We start from the raw sequence: 18,180 nt of genomic DNA on the forward strand, positions 1-18,180 counted from the left end.
AAAATACTGTTTTACAGAATTACCAAAATCAGGCTTAATTTTTAGGGGACTGTACCATTATTTGTTATTTACTATTTATTAAAAGTTAAGACTGTGAAGTTACATGTGAACATGAAGATTTGTATCTGGTAGAATGCAAATAATTTCTATTGTAGAAAAGTTAGCCCTAAAGGTTAACTATAGAACATTTGCCAGTGTTTTTATCTTACCTACCAATTTTTTCCTAGTATTTTATCACATATCTTATAAATAATTTAATTCCCAAATACTAGTTGAACCACCTTGATTATCATTTTTCTTCCCACATTAATTAGTGAGCTAAATAAATTTTGGACACATGTTCATTTTATATTCCTATGAGGGCCAGGACTGTAAATTTTGGAAATAATTCTTTATGAATTCTGCTTGAATTCTAGGCTTCTTTTGCAATCAATCTTAAGTCTCTATGGAAAACGCTTCTGCAAACTTAACTCATTATTTGATGATGAAATTAAAGGAGTTCTAAAAAATGAGGAAATGCACCCCTATGTGTGTGTGCTTTTAGTTCGGGCACCAATCTAATCTGATTTCCTGGGCTTCCTGGCAGAGGAACCATCTGCTTAGAATAGGATTTAGACAATTAGCTGATAGAATCCTTGAAGGTTCAAACTGACTGGTTGTTGGTTTGAAGATTTTCAGGCTGCATCTCACCGCCAGTTCCTTGCTGGTGTACAGTGTTTTGAATACTGTTTTGTTACCATTTCTTTTTTTATGCAGACCCTTTGATTTTCTATTCTGGATTTTATATTAGCTCCCACTGAACAAACACCTTGCTGTCACTGCTGGCCAATTAACTGGGGTGCCTATGGAAACCAAAAGTATCATAACATGGTTGTTTTGTTCTATTATATTTTGTAAATAGAAAGTATTCAATAGAAAACAAAATCACTCAAGGAAGGAAACAGCAGGTGAATACAAGTTTCTTCTGCAAAAAAAAAAAATGGTTTTAGAACTAAGCAGATGTATTTATTTTCTACTTGCAAGATCGAAGAATTTGAGAATAGACATCAAAGGGCCAACATCATTATTACAAAAGTCTCAGGGGTCAGAGAAAACAGACTGCAATGATAATGCTGTGGGCACTTGATATGGCCACCATGCAGACTTCAAAGAGCAAAGAGGTTTTGAAGGATGCTAAAAGGGCTGCACTAGCAAGTTCTAAAAATGGTTTCTCAACCAGCATTTTAAAGCTGTGAGAGACTTTGCAAAACCCCAGAGTAATAATTTGCATGGAATGGAAATAAATTGTGTTCTGATAATGTTACCTGTGTTATCCAGGTTGCTTTTAATCTTTGTATCATCAAATAGTGACAGTTAATAGTAAGGTTTTCCTGTTATTTTCTCCTCCAGGAAAAAAAAATTTGTTCTGGCTTTTATTTTAAACACTGAGATACAGCAAATTGTCTTTAATAGATAACGGACTTAGCACAAAATGAAAAAAAAAACATTTTTGACTTACTGAACTAGTTTATTCCATAGAATCAATGGCATACTTGGTGAAACAAACCAATATTTCATAGGGAGATTGTGAGACACTTTTAATTTTGTTTGTTTACTAAATGTTATTGAATCACTTTGGCTTAGGGACCAAATATGGGAGGTATAATGTGATAGTAAAATAACAGATTAAAATAGTTCCATTTTATTTTCAATCAATCAAACCAAGTATTCAAAATGTTATAGACCAATGGCTTGATTGGACAAGTTTAACTTTGTTCTTTAGAATAGACTTAAGCCAGTTTATGCTAGTATGTAACTTAGAAAACTATACAATGAAATTCTGAGCTTATTCAAGAAATCTGACTTTAGAAAATGCAGATGTCTCTCTGAGGGAACATGGCTGGAAATCCAGCATCTGCTACTGTGACAGCAGAAATCCCTTGGTTCTCAAAATGCCTCTGTCTTAATTTCCTGCCCTCCTTTCTGTTAGCTTATTTAACCCACAATTTTATAATTAAAGTACAATGCTTTCAGCTCACGGAAAACCATCTTATTCAACCTCTCTCTCCTCATGTGGATACGGGATTCCTGGTGGATTTGCAACAGGTTAGAGGAATGTCTTATGATTTTCTGGGCTTCTGCCTTATACACAGTTTTACAAATTGAATGCCTTGCCTTATATCACAAAAGGGAACATGGTACAACTATTGATGTGGTATTTAAATCAAATCCTCTGGTTTTGATTCCTTGAGCCAAAAAATAAAAATGATAATTCTATGCGGATGTTCTGTGCGACATTCCAACCAATCCTATAAAATGTCATTCTTGAAAAAAGAGGAAGCCATATATCTTCTTTTTAATTTAGAAGACAATCAGCCAGTATAAACTCTACATTCTAGCATTAATGTGATTGCATTTTTAGTTCTTATTCATTAGGTAGTGATTTCTGGGTTTGTTCACACAGGACAATCTTGTTTTCCCAATTTTGAGGGTCTCATGAGAAGCACCACAGTGGCTTTCATCTGCCAATATCAGAATCATCTGTACATTTCTTTTCCTTTGAAATTTCATCTCTTTTTTGTTTAACATTATTTTACTTCTAGCAATCAGATAATTTTTATGTAGCTGTTCATCAAGATTCATTAAAAAAAATCAGAATTTTTTTTCAGATAAGGATTATACAAATCCAAGCAAAAAGAAAGAAATAAAAGAAATATGTACATTCTGATGGCACCCAGCCTGCTCCCTTTCACATTTGGGGTACTTATGTAATATTTCACTTTTGTTTAGGTACAGGTGGATACAGAGCATATCATAGAAAGTCCCTCTCTTTGTTCCTCAGCTCCACTTCCATGGTCTTTTCAAACTTGCATAATCCTGTATTACCAACCACAGTGGACAAAGAGATTTCCTTCCCAATAATTGTAGCAAAAGTTCAGGCCTAACTATTGTGGGGACAGTGTGTCTCTGTCCAATGGTTGTAACATTTTCTTTGTTTAGAGGGTTTTGTAATTTGTCTAGCAAGGCTTTTATCATAAATTAACCTTAGAACTAATATGTAGGGTTGGAACTATGATAATTTGAACTGAGAGAGTAGGTGAAATATATTAAAATAAAATTTTGTATTCAATAAATAGAAGGAAGCACATAAAATCGGTTGTAAAACCAACAAATATAAAACATGGTGACCTTCTTTGGGTGCAAAAATTTTGTCTTATGCCAACAATTGGATAGTTCTCATAAATAGCATAATGCAACTATTCTGCTATAATTAAAAACTCATTCCTTCTTTCTATAAGGAGAAAACTAAAATCCTCATATGTCTTCGCATCTGATTTTCTATTAATGATAACTGAGTGACATTCATTGCCCCTGTGAGATTCTGATGCAGAAATTTATGTTCTGGAGTTCCATAAATAAATTTAAGATAAATAAATTTAGTCAACTCTTAACATGATCTATAAATACTGAAGGATAAATGCCAATAAAAATACCTATTTGAGATGATAAAAAGGGGAAGAGTATAGAATGGTATAAAAGTGCTCATCATTTAGGCTGAGTTGGTAAACATGAGAATCAGACTTGTGGTCAAATGAAAAAAGGTCTCAATTTTTAGAACAGAAAATATCTGCCTTAGAACTTTAGATACAAGGGAGAAGTCTTTAAATCACAAGGGTGTACTGACGTCTTGCTTTGAACATATCCTCCCACTAAGAAGAGTGAGAATAACTGGAAATAATATTTTAAAATAAAACATATTTTCACCTGTCTGAAAGCTACCAGGACACAAATCTTATGAGACTAATGTTTTAGAGAAAAGGGAAATCAGAAAGGCTATACACAGGAGAAGCTAAGCAGAGCTTTTGGCAGTCTCACATGCTGAAAGACTTACAAGGGCTTGTTTCCTGGAGAATTAAAAGATAGGCAAGAGGGATGGATAATTAAAATAGTCTTCAGTACTTGCATGTGGCACATATCACATTGCTTTAGCTTTCAATTTTTCTTGTTTTGGTAATTAGATTTTGCAGAATCTGTGAGTCATAGGTTGCATATTACTGTTCAGGTCTCTGAAAGACACGGGCCAAGATCCACAACATTTTCAGTGTCTATATGAATATTGTGTGTATATTTGTGATCTTGAAGATATTTTCGTATTATTCATACATTCACTTGTTCAGTATTTATTTTGGCAAAATAGAGAAACTGAGAGCACAGACCGAGAGCACATTACTGAGGTGAAATCCTTGCTCTGATACTTTTAGCTGAGTGGGCCTGGGCAAGCTAAATTACCTGCAGAGCTTCAGTTTTCAACTGAGAACTAAGCATAAAAATAACACTAATCTTATAGAAGCTTCTTTTGAGGAACAAAAGCATTAAAGTATATAAGCGTTGAGAATTTTGTACAAATCCTTGTTTCCTTCCTCTCCCCTTCCTCCTCCTTCTGTAATCTAGGACCTCCTATGAAGACAGAAAAACAAACTTTTGTTATTTGAAGCCAATCACTCTAATCCATGAAGCAGTGATTTTTTTCCGAAGGTACTGCTTTGATGGCTTTATGTCTACCTGTCAATTAATTCTGGCCACAAATCCATTTAGGTAGCAGACATGGGAACTGACACAAAAAGAAACAGTTACACTGACTTGGCTGTCAAGGGTACCATAGGTTTTTGTTTTCAATGAACACATCTTTGTTCATTATTGATCAAGAATTCCTGATGTTATTTTTTCTAGGATTTCCACAACACTCATAACTTTGTTCAAGGTAGAAGAACTGCTTCTGAGTTGTTCTGATTACAACTTTGATGGATACTACTCAATTCAGGTCCATTCAAAACAGTGGCAGAGATCCAGAGAGGATTATACGGTGTACTAGGCAGATAAGATCTTATGATCTTATGAAACCAGGAACGAAAATACTCCTGGTGTGATTAGACAGTTATGCCTGTGGATGCAGTATTGATATTTCTATGTGACCCCATGATTTTGAGATGTTATTTTTCCAACTAATTTTGAGTGCTATCAAAGTCAAAAACACTTCTTTATAAGTGATGATTCAGTGAATACTTTTTTCCTGATGTGATTCATAAAAATGCCTTTGCAATTCAAAATGATGACTGACTCTCTACTATTCTCCCATGGCATGTCAATGACATGAAAACCCAAATATATGGTCATCCTTTTCTACCTTAAAATATTTAATCCTTATTATGTCAAGCTCCTGGACATCTACTTGCCAAAAACTTAAAAAAAATATTAAAATCACTGAAATGGACAAGTGTTGTAACTTCATATCAGTTCTTGAATTTCAGTTGTCAGTATGTTAATCTAAGAAGGTGCCTAACGATATCTGAAAATGATTAATGACTACTACAGATTTATGTTTATTTCATGAAATTAGATTGATAAAAAACAATGTTTCACTATAGAATTTTAAGGATTACTGTATCACACAGTTTGGATTACGACATCAATTTGGTGTTTATTTGCACATGGGGTTTTGAGTTGGAGAGTCAAATGTTTTAGTACTAATGAAGCAAGTTGCACTTTATTGCACAATGTAAATTTCATCTGAAGTGCTGATACAAAACACAATATACAATTACATAGAATACCATTTATAACATGCATTATTACATACTGTGACACACTGCATTATAGTCTGTTGTGTATACAACCTAGAGAGCATAAACCATTTCTCTGTATCAGTTGCATAGCTTAAGGCTATGATAATTTACAAAGTATTTGACAAATGGTTTTTGAAAAATCAAATGAATCAATAAGTGTAAAGGAGTTCCACACAAGTCACATTTTTAATAAATGAGGTTTCTGGTAATGAAATGAACATCTATGTTCTCTGTATACAAATAAATCCACATAATGATTTGTTTATAATTGTATTATCTTTTGTTATGAATAATCAAATCACAATTAAGTACACAAAGTGGCTAATGTTCACCAATAATCAGCTTCTAATGGTTTATTTTAAAATTCCATCATCTTCAGAGCTGTTAGTGTTTGTTGAATCTATCACAGGGAAAACATGTTTATATTGACTTTTATTCATTTGTAATTATCCTCTCAATATTACTATACTTATTTTTGTGACTTAAATTTTACTTATTCCTATAGGCAGGTCATAATTTATTTCAAAAGGCTTTTATAAATATAAAATTTATATATATTCTATTCCAAAATTTCAAAATTTGCATTCTTCAAAGCACAAAGGAAGAAAAACCCATAATTCCATTAACCAAAGACCATTATATATATGCTGTTGTCTATACAATTTCTATGAATATGACAATATATCTGTTTTCATCTATTATCATGACAATGTACATACTATCTTGTAGTCTATTTTTATTTAGCATTTTTGCCTAGAAATAGTTTTAAATAACATGATTTTTTAATGTCAAACATTTTTATACCATGATAAATTATTTTCCCATTTCTGAACATTTCGTTTGTCACCAAAACTTTAGTGTTATTTGCTCCTATTTTGCCACATATACATATAGTTTGAGGGGGTAGAAATAACCACAAGTGAATCTTTGTTTAAAGGTTATGTACATACTTGGGCCACTTCACACCTAAAAGTTATATTTCAGCTTCCATAGTATATTCTTAATTATAAAAATATGTATTTCATTGTATTTTTAAAAAATCAGTATAAATTGAAAATGCAATTTTTACCTCATGAAGTTAGTTAATTGTTTTACTGCCAGTTATGAATTCTAATGAACCCCTCTGGTATAAGACAATAACAATAATTCAAGGAAATAATTATAACAATATTTAGCACTGACTGTGTATTAAATATCTGGCATGTTCCTTAGTGCAGCATGCTGTATGGTATTGACTCACTTAAATCTTGTAAGTTCTAATGTCTCCATTTTGAAATTGACAAAAATTGGACACAAGTTTAATATGTCTGTGGTCACAGAGTCAGTGACAAAGCTAAACTGTCTAGCTCCTGAATCCATATCATTAACCACTATTTTACTCTGCCTCTAAAATAGTCCTTGGGATATGAATTATATGAATAATTTTTATTTTCTGACTGTTCATGGATACTAGAATTTCTAGGATATACTCCTGTTAAATCTGTATCAGTTTTTATATTTTTATTTTTTGCATCAAACTTTTAGAAAATTCTTGCAGACTTGTTTTAGATCAAAATATTTCCAGACAAAAGTAACAGCTATCTATGGACCCTACCTGGTACATAGATCAATTTTGTATATATTTGTGTTTAAAATATGGAAAAATACACATCTGTTCTGAAATAGAATAGAATAGAAAGTGTGATTTTTGAAGAAAAGAAAAATATGGTGTCAACAAAAGCATTGCTATTCTTTCTGTCAAACCTGATTGAATATGTTTATTCCTAGTGCCAAGAAGAGCCCTCTAGATGTATCTCATGTGAAATATTGTCTCGCCAAGCTTAAAATCTCTCCTGAATATGAAATTAGCTATTCTGCATTGTTATGGATATTAACTTGAATCCTAAAAAGAAAAGGATGCTATTGCTCCATTCCCTCCTACTTCCTGGGGCCTTGCTTTATTAATTATCCTCACTCTTAATCAGTTTACTTTTCCATATCTGGCCGTCTTTTCCCTTAAACAATGGAACACTATGGACTTTGGAACTACACAAGACTGATATCATTGATAAAGAATAATAAAAGGAGGGGCTGGGATTGTGGCTCAGCGGTAGAGCGCTTGCCTAGCATGGATGCCATCAGGTTCATTTTCAGCACCACATAAAAATAAAGGCATTGTGTGTGTCCATCTACAAAAAAAAGATTCATTCTCTCTCTCTCTCTCTAAAGAAAAAAAGAATAAAAGGAATAAGAATGATAACATTGGGCTGGGAATGTGGCTCAAGCTGTAGCGCATTCCCCTGGCCAACCTCAGGGCACTGGGTTCGATCCTCAGGACTATATACAAATAAAAAATAAAGATGTTGTGTCCACCGAAAACTGAAAGATAAATATTTTTAAAAATTTTCTCTCTCTTCTCTCTCTCTCTCTCTTCTCTCTCTCTCTTAAAAAAAAGAATAATAACACTATTGTATATGGATTATGTCATACTAGATAACTTTATTATCCCTATTTATGGATGAAGAAATGGCAGCATGAAGATAGTATGTAAATGACCTCAGAACACCTAGTTAATAAATAGCAGATCATAAACTTGAACCCATGTCCTCTGACTCCAGAGCTCTTGCTTATAATTGCTATTACTTTGTCTTCTATAGCAAGTAGGTAACTGCCACTATCTTACCCAGTTCTGTGAAAATTAACAGGAATTATTTATCTGTCATGGGGCCCAGAATTTGATGCACAATTAAATAAATTTATTGTTGTTGACTATGTCATTATTATTACTATAAATATATTTTCTTATGTATATGAAAATTTTAATATACACCAATAACATGCTCATTAAAAACAATTATAAAATAAATACCCGTGTACTACCCACTTTAAGAAATAAAGTAACCACTATCTTTAAAATACACATTCATGTCCTTCTCCCCAGGACCCCACCAATAGTATCCCCATTCTGAATTATTGACTAATCATTCATTCATTTTTTTTCTTTTAATTTACAAGTATGCTGTCAATTAGTTAGCATATACATTTTTGTTCTATTTCAGTTGTCTAGTCATAAGTAAAGGCTCTTTGGTCCATTTTTATCTCTAAATTTCTTGAATGGGTATTCTATTTGCTTACCCTCTTTTTTCTCAACTGATTTATTCATCTAGATCTGGCCTTTATGTATGCTGGGACATGAGGACTGGCGAGAACAAGAAGCTAGAACTCTGGCTGTAATGACAAATATGTCCATATGGTCATGAAGACCTTAGAACTGCAGAGATCCTCATGTTATGTAACGGTGTGGCCTGTCAAAGTTTCAAAGCTGCCTCTAGGTAGTTGTGATATTTATAGTCAGGCACATGGTCCTACAGATCAGAAGGTTTGCTCAGTGACAGTCAGAGTTCTGGTTAGGCACTGGACTTTTCTGAGCTGTTTTCTAAAGTAGAGCCCCCATGGGAGCCTAGATGAGCGTACAAACCCTGGCAAACAGCTCTGCTGACAAAGAGGTTCTGTCCCCACAGAATATAGGACCACAGCTCATTTGTGCCTGGACCAGATCTGTGATTCATTGGACTCAGCAAAGGAAAGAGAACTCTTTCTAATCTTCCTGGCTTTAAAAACGTACCTCCTATGAGACTATCAGAATTTGTCCCTAGACTTTCTAAATTTTCTCAGCATGTGCCTGCCCATGGACTAAACATAAAGTTTGAGTGTTTCCAGAGGCTGACATCAAGAGAAGCTGAAGCATGCAATGTGTATTTCTGTTTTCATGGCTTCAGTTTCTACCCGTCTTGGTCCCTTGTAAATGTGGTTTTCTGCTGTGTCAGATTCTTCCCGTTGTCCATTTTCCTTCACTTTCTGTCAAGTGTTTGAAAGTGCCCACCACTATCTCTAAATCGTGTTTCTCTTCTATTCGTAACAATGTGTATCTCTGGCTCTCCTGTTATCCCTCTGTGTCTGACTTCTTTGTTTCATTTGCTGGCTGCCATTTCATTTCCTTTCTACTAAATGTAATTGCTAATGGATCTGTCTTCACATGTCTTTCCTTCTAGTTCCCACATTCTTTCCAACCATCTAACCCATTTCTATGGTTGTAAACTGTTGCCTAACCTCTCTTTTGAATTCTTATACTCCATTTCTAATTATTCATAGATAATCCTACATGAATGCTCCTTATCCATTCCATCCTGGAATAACTGTGACTGATTTCATTATTTTCCCCCTAAAGCTGGTCTTTCTCACATGTTCCCTGACATCATTGAAGACATCTTCATTATCCCTAACTCCTAGATGAAAACAATGTAGCAGTTCTCAAAATAAGAGATACTTTTCTTATGGTGCATTTTTGACATTGACAAGAACTTTTGAGCCATGGTCCTAAGATTATAGGGGGCTGGTTCCACTTAGTGTTGGAAGAATGGTATGCCACATATCCTGTGATTGGCCTGCCCGTAACCCCAGAAAATTGTTCCATATCTTGAATGAATTTTAAATGTCCCATGAGGCATTCAGAGAGGTTTAAAAAAAATCCTTTAAAAAAATTCCTCAGCTTAGAATCTAATTGTTTTACATTAAACATGAAGAATTTTTGGCAACATTAAAATATATATATTGAATTTCCAGAAATTTACTCACTATGTAAATGTCCTTTCTTCACAAACTTTGCCAAGAGTTTTTCACCATTACAGAAAATCATATCACTGTTGGTAACACAGCTCATGATGTTTCAGTTACCAACACACAGTCCCTCCCTAAGTCCTCATTCCTAGCTGCTGCAGTTATAATGATTATTCATGTGGGTGCAGACATCCAGAGAATCACTTCATTCATTCATTTATTCATGCATGCATGCATGCAGGACATATCAACTTTATTATTCCTTCCCAAGATAACTATGCTGAGGATTTATACATTGCAATACATATTGCTATATTTTTCTTTAATTTATTTTATTTCACATTTAAAATCTTATACTAATTTTTAATTGTCTAAAAATTTTATTTTAGGATAAACAAGGGAGAAGTTACTAGTAATATTCATATACAAAGGAAGGTTAAGCTAATAGGATTGACAACTATTTCCTTAGAGTCCACTATAAATTCCCAATCTTGCTCATCAACTAACACAATATTGCCACATTTTATCAATTTTGCTTTTATGAATATTCTTATATATTTATCACACATCACTACTACTTATATTACAATGTACATGCTCTTAATCCTAACGCTCAAGTTTTCCTGATTACTGTTTTTCTTTTAAAAGGTGATGTTATGCCATTTTTTTAAATATGTGATTTAGAATTAGACCATCTTAGATTCACCTTGTAACTTTTTCTTCATTCATTTTATCTTAACTTTTTTATATTTAAAAGGGAATAAATAATTTCTACCTACCAACAACAATGCTTTTGTTAGAAATTGAGCAATAGGTAATGTGTCTATTGCATTATAGTAAGTATTCATTTAATATCAGATCTCCCTCTTCAGTTTTGTGCTGGATCTATTATAAGGCTCATGACATGCTAGATTCTGGGAAAGAATCTTGACTGTAGTATTATTTAATGTTTTCAAGCCATGTGGCATGATGTTAAGCTTATAAAATATGGTCAACATAATTACTTGTATCTTTTTTGGTGTATGCACTAAAAGCTCAAGTGAGTGTGTACCCATAGCAGAAGTAATTGAGAACTCCTTTAGTAATGGTATTATATGACCTCAGGAGATAAATTTTCATTACTTCTCCAATAATCTTGTAGATAAATTTGATGCTGGGTATAAACCAAATTTTCTTCTCCCATCTAAGCTGCCATTTCTACTGAATGTCAGAAGATTACTTATGTTCAGCTTACATTTTTTTATGAACTGTATTTCCATTCAATTTCTGCTCACCTGAAATGGAAATATGAAGTACTTATTTGAGAGCAGAACTCTTTCTGTCTTGTTATAAATGAAACATTTCTGAAAATGAATATAGTTCCTTAACAGTAGTAATTTGAATGTTGCAGGAATGTTACACAAAGGAATAGGGGACATACGTCATTTTGTTATTATTATGATTATTTGTAAAGCACATTTCAGAAAATTGCTTCTTTCTTCCCTTTGGTACTTCTTTATTTTAAATATTCATCTGTAAAATAATTTGTCAGGAGGTTAGTTTAACACAAGATCTGACTAGTTTTCTGAGATGACTCTTTTAAACTTTTACAGATTAGCTCTTTCATGTCAGGAAGGGGAGCAGAGATAACTGTTGGAAAAGAGAAATGAGGTAAGTTTGGGGCACTAGGGAAAGTGTTTGGAAAACCTGCTTTAGCTACTTTTGCAGGGCTGTGTTTATTTATAAAAAATAAGGAGAAGAAGCACAGAGTATTCTAAGCCAGCAAGGAAAAAAAAATACGTAATGTTGTTGGTGAGCATGTGGGCAGAGAGAACATGATTCCAAAGAAACAGACTATATACAAAACTCTGAACATTAGAAATAAGAATATCAGAAGAATTTGAAAGTATGAGAATGCAGAAGCAAGTTAGAAAGCAGAGAGATGTAGAAATAGATAACATTGCATTGAAAAAAAGAGGCTTTGAAAAGAAAATAAAAGGATGGAAGAAAGATGGATTTAATAAAAAAAATATGGGCATCAAATTAGACATTTTCATGGAAACATTTTCATGGAAACATTTTCAAATAAGACTTACAGTCAAAATCCAGAAGGAATTCATTTAGTTTAAGAAAACTAGCTGGGTACTTTAGTATCTAGCGGAACTCTAATTTTATATATAACTTTATGTTTGAGGTATTTATTTTTTAAAATATAAATCTTTTGTCAGGTGTCCATCAATTAAACACACAGGTTTTCTCTATTGTTAATTCATAAATGAATAACATTGGAAATGATTTGTGTTTCTAATTAGCTGCTATTTTAGAAGCTGGAATAGAATATTTTGGTTATACTGTTACCCCAGATTTTCTGAGAAGTCATTTAAAATGTCAATGTTTAGGAACATAAAATATAAGTGATTATTGGAACTTCTGCTTCTAGCCATAACTGGATGCTATAGAATAAGTGGACTAAAATTGTGATTCCACTGGAAACAACTAAAAAACTAGACAAAACATATGAGGCAGCCAATTTTAGGGATTAAAAGCATGCATTGCAGGACCAGAGTTTTGAGTAAATACATGGAATGATAAACCCTGGTTCAACCCAGTTCATTCTCTTTTTCTTGGTCATTATAATAGAAGGTAGACAACCACCCCCACACACACATACTCCGAGGCTGACAAAACACTTCTAATTTGAATGGCAGAGGACCAGACAAAAAGCAGGTATAGAAGAAGTTGCCAAAGCTCAGGAGAGTATACCATGCTATTTATTGTTAAAGACAGTCCTGCACATCACAAAACAAGATCTCTAATGCATCACAGAAAGCAAGTGCTATTGGTATTAGAGTAGATTGAGGCACCAGAAGTCTTGTGTTGGGAGATATTTGGGTTCTACCTAGCAGGACAAAAAGGAGAAACCACACTAAGTGGAACACTTCCCACATTCCTTTTGAAAGAAGGAGTAAGACCAGACATTAGATATCTGCCACATCCTGCAGCTATTTAAAAAAGAAAAAAAAACTGAAATAGGTTTTTTTCCTAATAAACAAGAAACCCAAGCTTTATGAGATTTATGAAAAGATTTTCCAGCAATTCAATTATTCGCCAGAACAAAATTTAATATCAATTAAAAAGAAATATCATAATATAAACTAATAGCATATCCACCAAGTCATCCCAGAAAGTTTTTTATCTAGCTAAATGAAAGCATTTTAAAATAAACAAAAGTTGATGGACTACATCTCCAGTGACTAACACTACAAGAAATGCCAATTTGCTTCAAGCTAAAAGGAAATGATAATCAATGGAAACTTTCATCTATGAGCATTATGTTCATTTTCTAGGGTTGCTACAATAAAGGATCACAAACTGGGTTGCTTAAAAAAACAGAAATTTATTGTCTCATAGTTCTGGAAGCTAGAAATCTGTTATGGTTTAGATATGAGGTATCCTGCCTAAACTTGTGTGCCATTATATAATCAGTAAATTAATCCACTTGATGAATTAATAATTTGAATGGGTTACTGGGAGGTAAATTTTGGTAAGTGGGGCATGGATAGAAGAACTGGGTAACTGGGGGCATATTTAGGAATTATGTATTTCATTCTTGGCTTCTTCTGCTCCCTCTCTGCTTCCTGGCTATTGTAATTTGTGAAACTTTTCCCTACTGTTTCCTTCCCCCATAATGTTCTATCTCACCTCAAACCCAGATCAATAGAGTTAACCAACCATGGACTGAACCTCTGAAACCATGATTTCCAAATAAAACTCCTCCTCTTAATTGTTCTTGCCAGGTATTTTGGTCATAGTAATGAAAAACTGGTCAACACAGAAATTGGTACCAAGAGTGGGATCGTTGCTGTGACTAACCTGACAATGTGGTTCAGAAACCTTCAGAAATTGTTTGTTGAAGAACTTTGAAAAATTGAGGATGCAAGATGGAGAAGTCTTAGAATGCTATTAACAGTGGTTCTGGTGGGAGCTCAGAAGACCAGAATGCCAATAAGACTGAGGACAGAAATAATCGTACTCATGATGTTTCAGAGTAAAATGGGGATTCTATTGGAAATCAGACTAGAAGTCATATGTTTCATTTTGGAAAACAATGTGTCTATGTTTTGTCCATGATCTGCGACTTTCTGTGAGGCTGAATTTAAAGGCAATGAAATAATTAATGAAATTTCAAGGTAGCACAACATTTAAGCAGTAGCATGGATTTTTACTGGCAGCTTTTAGCCAGGTTTGCTGTAAGAATTTGGAGAAAAGAGCAGAGCAGAAGGATTTTTTAAAAATTCAGTGTGACCAGAAAATATTCAAGTGAAATTGGGACCAAGGAATGTGTGCATATTGACACATTAACACAACAAAGAGAAGTTAAGCACTTTGCCCAGAGATGATAGGAAAGATGCCTTGAGGCCCTCTCAGGAATCAGCAAGACCGTATCCACTTGTAGACTTAAGGGTATAGAAGTTAAGCATTTTAAAGAGACATTGGGGGCACCCCACTTGCACAGGTTTCCTAGAAAAACGATTTCCTCAGGATTTCTTTCACTATCTTCAGCCACTCAGACACTCAAAGGTCACTTCAACCAGGATCCAATGGGTTCTGTCTACTGTTTGCATTGGTTGAAGACCTGGGCATTTTGCACAAGGTGCTGATTTTGCAGCAGTACAGAATACTGGAGTTAGTGGGGCCACAGGGGCCTCTAGCAAGATTTCAAAGAAAGGCCAGTCAACATGAAGCATGGTCAGAATCCGTATGGGAAGCCTCTGAAAGTGTAATACATGACTTTGTGAAGGTAAACCCAAAACTGAAATGTAAACCGCATGATTAAGAGATGCTAGTAACTTGAACTACCTGCTGAGGAAAGCTGTTGACTATGGACAGAGACAGCCTAAGAGACAGGTCATATGGACTGCTGGAAAGAAAGACCATGGGGGTAGGGATGCCCAATCCCTTTGGAGATCACACTTCATCACCATGTGCAGATGGGGAGCTACAGGAATTGTTTGCATGTCTATCTTTCATTCTTATCTTGGTCCCATCCCTTTTTTCTATGTTCCTATTCCTCCACCTTGGAATGGAAGTGCTTACTGTGTACCATTGTATGTTGATATATGTAGATTGCTTATGATTGTTTCAGGGACTTGCAAACAAGTTTGCCTTATATCTCAGATATGACTTTGGACTTAAACTTTTGGGAAATGCTGGAATTGTTAAGATTATGGGGCTCTTAGAGATAGACTAAATGCATTTTGTGGTGTGAGATGGACATGAGCTTTTGGGGGCCAGGATAGTATATTATGATTTGAATACGAGGTATTCCCCCAGAGGCTCTTGTGTTCATTCAGGTGGTGAAATAATTAGATTATGAAAACTGTAACCTAATCAGTTCATCCTAGTTTGAACATATTAACTAGGTGGTAACAGTAGTGGTGGGGAATAGCTATAAGGGGTCCCTGGGGATATGCCCTTGAAAGGTTCATCTTCCTTGTGGACCCTTCCCCTGTCTCTTTCTCTGTATCCTGGGTGCCACGAGCTGAGTAGCTTTTCTTCACCATAACTTTTAACCATGATGTTCTGCCTCATCTTAGATCTATAGCAATGAGTCCATTGGTATGGATTTAGTCTTCATGGAGTGAACCTATGAAATTGTAAAACTAAAATAAACATCTCCTCTCCATGCTGTTCTTATCAGATATTTTGGTCACATAAACACAAAATTAACTAGCACCCAATCAAAAACCAGCTATTCTGAAGGTTAGTTCCTCCTGATTCTAATACCATTCTAAGAATAAAACTGATATATGATAATAAAAATGAGAGTGACAGTTGCCTGTGGTTGGAAGGGAACAAGATGTGGTGTTCTGTGAGGCAGATATTAGAAGAAGGTAGCACAGAAATTTTTTGAGATAATGACAAAATTCTATATTTTATTGTGTTGCCTGCTTACCAGTTTTATAAAAATGCATCGAACTGTACACCTATGATTTTTTCATCTAATTTAATTCAAAATAATGACCTATCTCAAAACTATTGCTAATGTTCAAGTGCTCATTTTTCAACTATGTATGTAATACCTTGATCTTGACTAAAAAATATTCAACTTTCTCCAAACTCCTCCTCTTTGTTCATAAAAACCATCCCTGATACTTGGTTTATACATTTCTGACAATGACAGTATTCTCCCACTCAGTAGGACTTTAAAAATGAGATTTCCTTGTCTAAATCTACCTCTTTCAGGAAGGTGGGGTCAAATTCAGCTCCCTTGTAGAATTATTTTTACCCCTTATCAATATGTTGGTGTAGAAGAGAGGTAGGTATAATTTTTCTGTAAAGAGTCAAATTTTAATAGTTTAGGTTTTTCAGGACAAACTTTCTCTGTTGAAAGTACTGAATTCTGCCCCATTGCACAAAAAAGAATCCATAGACAATATATATAAACAAATGAGTATGGCTGTGTTCCAAAACAGTTTTATTTATAAAGCCAAGGAGTAGGCTAGATTTGGCTAGTAGGCCAAAGTTTACCAACCTTTGATTTAGACTTTCATTGGGGTTAACCATGTTGAAAATTGTTCTTGACCTGTACCGACTCCAATCAACCCAAGCTGCAACTATTGCCTGTTAAAATTTATTCTCCAAACAACAACCAAAGTCATGGTCAAAAATGTAAATCAGATCAAGTTATTCTGTGGCTTGAGGTCTTTTAATGGCTTCCTGTTGCTCATAAAGTTAGATCCCACATCTTTATTATGATCTTCCTGTTCTGGTCCTTACCTATACCTGAAGCCCACATCCTATTAGTCTGTTTTCTTTACTAAAATTTGAGCATGATATCCTTTTGATAGAATTGTACTTTTGATAGAATAAATGTGTTGTATTATTTTACTTACTTATTTTTGTTCAGTTTTTCTGCCCTCTTTATTTTATATACTCCATACAAAACAAAACTTTATTTTATAGTCACTCTGTTTCAAGTAATGCCCGGGCCATGATAAGCACCTATAAACATCTGCAGAGTGCATGTATGCATAAGTCATGCACATACACACCATTAGTGGATTAATTTCCACATACACACCAGCCTAGTGGACTATTGGGTCTTCCTCATTAATCCCATCTCTGTCCTATTGTGGTTTTTTTTTTTGTTTTTTTTTTTGTGTGTGTGTGTTCCAAACAGTGTTTTGAGGCTCTTCTTCTATGTAATGTACTCTCTGAAGAATTTTTAAACCTCTAAGAAATTGCAATTTCATCCTTCTTTACATCAGCATTAGAATTATACCAAATTGCAGGAATTTTGTCTTCCATACATTTTCATTTAAAATAATCCAGGCATCTTGTAAACTATAAATCTTTGAATGTGAAAACTATTTTTTATTTTTCTTTATATGATTCTCAGTGCTTTTATTCACAAAGAAAGTACTTTCCGGAACTTTGTTGGCTTTGAATGATAAGTAATTAGATTATATATTAATTGGTCTTGGATGCGTAAATAATCATAGCAGTGTTACAGGAATCCAGCTTATGTTACAGTGAAATAATTTGTTTAGAATTACATTTTCTGTAAGATGTTCTGTATTCTCTTAGTTTCTTAATTAATATTTAATTTTTCTCTAAGTTCTGAGTATTTTCTGTAAAAGTTAAATATTAAACAATGTAAAAATTCAATAAAATATAAAGTATAGCTTACTTAGTGTATTTTCTACACTCCTTCCCTTTAGGGATTTCTGTCACTCTTTGGAGGTATTTGTTTTCTAAGAGAACATAGAGGAGAGGCTTCTATTTGCTCCCCAACATCTATTCTTTCTTTCCTTTATAGTAAATTTTATTGTGAACAAACCATCCATAACATTCTATAATCTCCCTTGAAGCCAAGTATGGAAGTGAGTAAATGTTGATTAATGGCAAACAAGTGAATGAACCTGTTCCATTCCTCCTTGAATGTGAATATGACTGTTACAGTTCTGTAGCTGGCGCAGACCATGAGACAATCTAGGGA

The sequence above is a fragment of the Ictidomys tridecemlineatus genome, chromosome 11 (assembly GCF_052094955.1).
Source record: "Ictidomys tridecemlineatus isolate mIctTri1 chromosome 11, mIctTri1.hap1, whole genome shotgun sequence".
In the NCBI taxonomy this organism is placed as follows: Eukaryota; Metazoa; Chordata; class Mammalia; order Rodentia; family Sciuridae; genus Ictidomys; species Ictidomys tridecemlineatus.